Below are 6,595 nucleotides of genomic sequence, written 5' to 3'. Positions count from 1 at the left end.
TAACTTGAGGATTATCCTCATTGCTGCACAGAAGAATTACGTCCTGGAAGCACCGCTGGGTGCCAGGCCTGCTGCAGGAGCAACACCAGATGTTATGAACGTCTGGCAGAGCAAAGCTGATGACTACTCGATAGTTCAGTGTGCCATGCTTTACGGCTTAGAACCGGGTCTTCAACGACGTTTTGAACGTCATGGAGCATATGAGATGTTCCAGGAGTTGAAGTTAATATTTCAAGCAAATGCCCGAATTGAGAGATATGAAGTCTCCAATAAGTTCTTCAGCTGCAAGATGGAAGAGAATAGTTCTGTCAGTGAGCATATACTCAAAATGTCTGGGTATAACAATCACTTGATTCAACTGGGAGTTAATCTTCTGGATGATAGCGTTATTGACAGAATTCTTCAATCACTGCCACCAAGCTACAAGAGCTTCGTGATGAACTATAATATGCAAGGGATGAGTAAGACAATTCCCGAGCTCTTCGCAATGCTAAAGGCTGCGGAGGTAGAAATCAAAAAGGAGCATCAAGTGTTGATGGTCAATAAGATCACCAGTTTCAAGAAAAAGGGTAATGGGAAGAAGAAAGGGAACTTCAAGAAGAACATCAAACAAGTTGCTGCTCAGGAGAAGAAACCCAAGTCTGGACCTAAGCCTGAAACTGAGTGCTTCTACTGCAAGCAAACTGGTCACTGGAAGCGGAACTGCCCAAAGTATTTGGCGGATAAGAAGGATGGCAAGGTGAACAAAGGTATATGTGATATACATGTTATTGATGTGTACCTTACTAATGCTCGCAGTAGCACCTGGGTATTTGATACTGGTTCTGTTGCTAATATTTGCAACTCGAAACAGGGGCTATAGATTAAGCGAAGATTGGCTAAGGACGAGGTGACGATGCGCGTGGGAAATGGTTCCAAAGTCGATGTGATCGCGGTCGGCACGCTACCTCTACATCTACCTTCGGGATTAGTTTTAGACCTAAATAATTGTTATTTGGTGCCAGCGTTGAGCATGAACATTATATCTGGATCTTGTTTGATGCAAGACGGTTATTCATTTAAATCAGAGAATAATGGTTGTTCTATTTATATGAGTAATATCTTTTATGGTCATGCACCCTTGAAGAGTGGTCTGTTTTTGTTGAATCTCGATAGTAGTGATACACATATTCATAATATTGAAACCAAAAGATGCAGAGTTGATAATGATAGTGCAACTTATTTGTGGCACTGCCGTTTAGGTCATATCGGTGTAAAGCGCATGAAGAAACTCCATACTGATGGACTTTTGGAACCACTTGATTATGAATCACTTGGTACTTGCGAACCGTGCCTCATGGGCAAGATGACTAAAACACCGTTCTCTGGAACTATGGAGAGAGCAACAGATTTGTTGGAAATCATACATACAGATGTATGTGGTCCGATGAATGTTGAGGCTCGTGGCGGATATCGTTATTTTCTCACCTTCACAGATGATTTAAGCAGATATGGGTATATCTACTTAATGAAACATAAGTCTGAAACATTTGAAAGGTTCAAAGAATTTCAGAGTGAAGTTGAAAATCATCGTAATAAGAAAATAAAGTTTCTACGATCAGATCGTGGAGGAGAATATTGTTGGAAATATGCCCTAGAGGCAATAATAAATGGTTATTATTATATTTCTTTGTTCATGGTAATTGTCTATTGTTCATGCTATAATTGTATTGTCCGGAAATCGTAATACATGTGTGAATACATAGACCACAACGTGTCCCTAGTAAGCCTCTAGTTGACTAGCTCGTTGATCAACAGATAGTCATGGTTTCCTGACTATGGACATTGGACGTCGTTGATAACGGGATCACATCATTAGGAGAATGATGTGATGGACAAGACCCAATCCTAAGCATAGCATAAAAGATCGTGTAGTTTCGTTTGCTAGAGCTTTTCCAATGACAAGTATCTTTTCCTTAGACCATGAGATCGTGCAACTCCCGGATACCGTAGGAGTGCTTTGGGTGCACCAAACGTCACAACGTAACTGGGTGACTATAAAGGTACACTACGGGTATCTCCGAAAGTGTCTGTTGGGTTGGCACGGATCGAGACTGGGATTTGTCACTCCGTGTGACGGAGAGGTATCTCTGGGCCCACTCGGTAATGCATCATCATAATGAGCTCTATGTGACTAAGGCGTTAGTCACGGGATCATGCATTGCGGTACGAGTAAAGAGACTTGCCGGTAACGAGATTGAACAAGGTATTGGGATACCGACGATCGAATCTCGGGCAAGTAACATACCGATTGACAAAGGGAATTGCATACGGGATTGATTGAATCCTCGACATCGTGGTTCATCCGATGAGATCATCGTGGAACATGTGGGAGCCAACATGGGTATCCAGATCCCGCTGTTGGTTATTGACCGGAGAGGCGTCTCAGTCATGTCTGCATGTCTCCCGAACCCGTAGGGTCTACACACTTAAGGTTCGGTGATGCTAGGGTTGTAGAGATATGTGTATGCGGAAACCCAAAAGTTGTTTGGAGTCCCGGATGAGATCCCGGACGTCACGAGGAGTTCCAGAATGGTCCGGAGGTAAAGAATTATATATAGGAAGTCAAGTTTCGGCCACCGGGAAAGTTTTGGGGGTTACCGGTATTGTACCGGGACCATCGGAAGGGTCCCGGGGGTCCACCGGGTGGGGCCACCTATCCCGGAGGGCCCCGTGGGCTGAAGTGGGAAGGGAACCAGCCCCTAGTGGGCTGGGCGCCCCCCCATGGGCCTCCCCCCATGCGCCTAGGGTTGGAAACCCTAGGGTGGGGGGCTTCCCACTTGCCTTGGGGGGCAAGGCACCCCCTTGGCCGCCGCCCCCCCACCCTAGATGGGTTTGGCCGCCCCCCCTCCAAGGGGGCCTATATAAAGGGGGGGGAGGGAGGCAGCAAGAACACAGCCTTGGGCGCCTCCCTCCTCCCCTGCAACACCTCTCTCTCTCGTATAAGCTCGGCGAAGCCCTGCCGGCATCCCGCTACATCCACCACCACGCCGTCGTGCTGCTGGATCTCCATCAACCTCTCCTTCCCCCTTGCTGGATCAAGAAGGAGGAGACGTCGCTGCACCGTACGTGTGTTGAACGCGGAGGTGCCGTCCGTTCGGCACTCGGTCATTGGTGATTTGGATCACGGCGAGTACGACTCCGTCATCCACGTTCATTGGAATGCTTCCGCTCGCGATCTACAAGGGTATGTAGATGCACTCCTTTCCCCTCGTTGCTAGTATACTCCATAGATGCATCTTGGTGAGCGTAGGAAAATTTTAAAATTATGCTACGATTCCCAACAAATATTTGAGTTACGAGTTTGGTCTACATTTGAAACAATGCGGAATAGTTTCGCAACTCACGCCACCCGGAACACCACAGCGTAATGGTGTGTCCGAACGTCGTAATCGCACTTTACTAGATATGGTGCGATCTATGATGTCTCTTACTGACTTACCGCTATCGTTTTGGGGTTATGCTTTAGAGACGGCTGCATTCACGTTAAATAGGGCACCATCAAAATCCGTTGAGACGACGCCTTATGAACTGTGGTTTGGCAAGAAACCAAAGTTGTCATTTCTTAAAGTTTGGGGCTGCGATGCTTATGTGAAGAAACTTCAACCTGATAAGCTCGAACCCAAATCGGAGAAATGTGTCTTCATAGGATACCCAAAGGAGACTGTTGGGTATACCTTCTATCACAGATCCGAAGGCAAAAATTTTTGTTGCTAAATTCGGAAATTTTCTAGAGAAGGAGTTTCTCTCGAAAGAAGTGAGTGGGAGGAAAGTAGAACTTGATGAGGTAACTATACCTGCTCCCTTATTGGAAAGTAGTTCATCACAGAAACCAGTTTCTGAGACACCTACACCAATTAGTGAGGAAGTTAATGATGATGATCATGAAACTTCAGATCAAGTTATTACTGAACCTCGTAGATCAACCAGAGTAAGATCCGCACCAGAGTGGTACGGTAATCCTGTTCTGGAAGTTATGTTACTAGACCATGACGAACCTACAAACTATGAAGAAGCGATGGTGAGCCCAGATTCCACAAAATGGCTTGAGGCCATGAAATCTGAGATGGGATCCATGTATGAGAACAAAGTATGGACTTTGGTTGACTTGCCCAATGATCGGCAAGCCATTGAAAATAAATGGATCTTCAAGAAGAAGACTGACGCTGATGGTAATGTTACTGTCTATAAAGCTCGACTTGTTGCGAAAGGTTTTCGACAAGTTCAAGCGATTGACTACGATGAGACCTTCTCACCCGTAGTGATGCTTAAGTCTGTCCGAATCATGTTAGCAATTGCCGCGTTTTATGATTATGAAATTTGGCAAATGGATGTCAAAACTGCATTCCTGAATGGATTTCTGGAAGAAGAGTTGTATATGATGCAACCAGAAGGTTTTGTCGATCCAAAGGGAGCTAACAAAGTGTGCAAGCTCCAGCGATCCATTTATGGACTGGTGCAAGCCTCTCGGAGTTGGAATAAACGCTTTGATAGTGTGATCAAAGCATTTGGTTTTATACAGACTTTTGGAGAAGCCTGTATTTACAAGAAAGTGAGTGGGAGCTCTGTAGCATTTCTGATATTATATGTGGATGACATATTACTGATTGGAAATGATATAGAATTTCTGGATAGCATAAAGGGATACTTGAATAAGAGTTTTTCAATGAAAGACCTCGGTGAAGCTGCGTATATATTGGGCATCAAGATCTATAGAGATAGATCAAGACGCTTAATTGGACTTTCACAAAACACATACCTTGACAAAGTTTTGAAGAAGTTCAAAATGGATCAAGCAAAGAAAGGATTCTTGCCTGTGTTGCAAGGTGTGAAGTTGAGTAAGACTCAATGCCCGACCACTGCAGAAGATAGAGAGAAGATGAAAGATGTCCCCTATGCTTCAGCCATAGGCTCTATCATGTATGCAATGCTGTGTACCAGACCTGATGTATGCCTTGCTATAAGTCTAGCAGGAAGGTACCAAAGTAATCCAGGAGTGGATCACTGGACAGCGGTCAAGAACATCCTGAAATACCTGAAAAGGACTAAGGATATGTTTCTCGTATATGGAGGTGACAAAGAGCTCATCGTAAATGGTTACGTTGATGCAAGCTTTGACACTGATCCGGACGATTCTAAATCGCAAACCAGATACATATTTACATTGAACGGTGGAGCTGTCAGTTGGTGCAGTTCTAAACAAAGCGTTGTGGCGGGATCTACATGTGAAGCGGAGTACATAGCTGCTTCGGAAGCAGCAAATGAAGGAGTCTGGATGAAGGAGTTCATATCCGATCTAGGTGTCATACCTAGTACATCGGGTCCTATGAAAATCTTTTGTGACAATACTGGTGCAATTGCCTTGGCAAAGGAATCCAGATTTCACAAGAGAACCAAGCACATCAAAAGACGCTTCAATTCCATCCGGGATTTAGTCCAGGTGGGAGACATAGAAATTTGAAAGATACATACGGATCTGAATGTTGCAGACCCGTTGACTAAGCCTCTTCCACGAGCAAAACATGATCAGCACCAAGGCTCCATGGGTGTAAGAATCATTACTGTGTAATCTAGATTATTGACTCTAGTGCAAGTGGGAGACTGAAGGAAATATTCCCTAGAGGCAATAATAAAGTATTATTTATTTCCTTGTATCATGATAAATGTTTATTATTCATGCTAGAATTGTATTAACCGGAAACATAATACATGTGTGAATATATAGACAAACAGAGTGTCACTAGTATGCCTCTACTTGACTAGCTCGTTAATCAAAGATGATTATGTTTCCTAGCCATAGACATAAGTTGTCATTTGATTAACAAGATCACCTCATTAGGAGAATGACGTGATTGACTTGACCCATTCCGTTAGCTTGGCACTCGATCGTTTAGTATGTTGCTATTGCTTTCTTCATGACTTATACATGTTCCTTTGACTATGAGATTATGCAACTCCCGTTTACCGGAGGAACACTTTGTGTGCTACCAAACGTCACAACGTAAATGGGTGATTATAAAGGTGCTCTACAGGTGTCTCCAAAGGTAATTGTTGGGTTGGCGTATTTCGAGATTAGGATTTGTCACTCCAATTGTCGGAGAGGTATCTCTGGGCCCACTCGGTAATGCACATCACTATAAGCCTTGCAAGCATTGTGACTAATGAGTTAGTTGCGGGATGATGTGTTACGGAACGAGTAAAGAGACTTGCCGGGAACGAGATTGAACTAGGTATCGAGATACCGACGATCAAATCTCGGGCAAGTAACATACCGGTGACAAAGAGAACAACGTATGTTGTTATGCGGTCTGACCGATAAAGATCTTCGTAGAATATGTGGGAGCCAATATGGGCATCCAGGTCCCGCTATTGGTTATTGACCGGAGACGTGTCTCGGTCATGTCTACATAGTTCTCGAACCCATAGGGTCCGCACGCTTAACGTTACGATGACAGTTTTATTGAGTTTTGATGTACCGAAGGATTTCGGAGTCCCGGATGAGATCGGGGATATGACGAGGAGTCTCGAAATGGTCGAGACGTAAAAATCGATATAT

This window comes from Triticum aestivum, chromosome 5D (genome assembly GCF_018294505.1).
Source record: "Triticum aestivum cultivar Chinese Spring chromosome 5D, IWGSC CS RefSeq v2.1, whole genome shotgun sequence".
Classification (NCBI taxonomy): domain Eukaryota; kingdom Viridiplantae; phylum Streptophyta; class Magnoliopsida; order Poales; family Poaceae; genus Triticum; species Triticum aestivum.
This window is presented reverse-complemented; position numbering follows the sequence as displayed.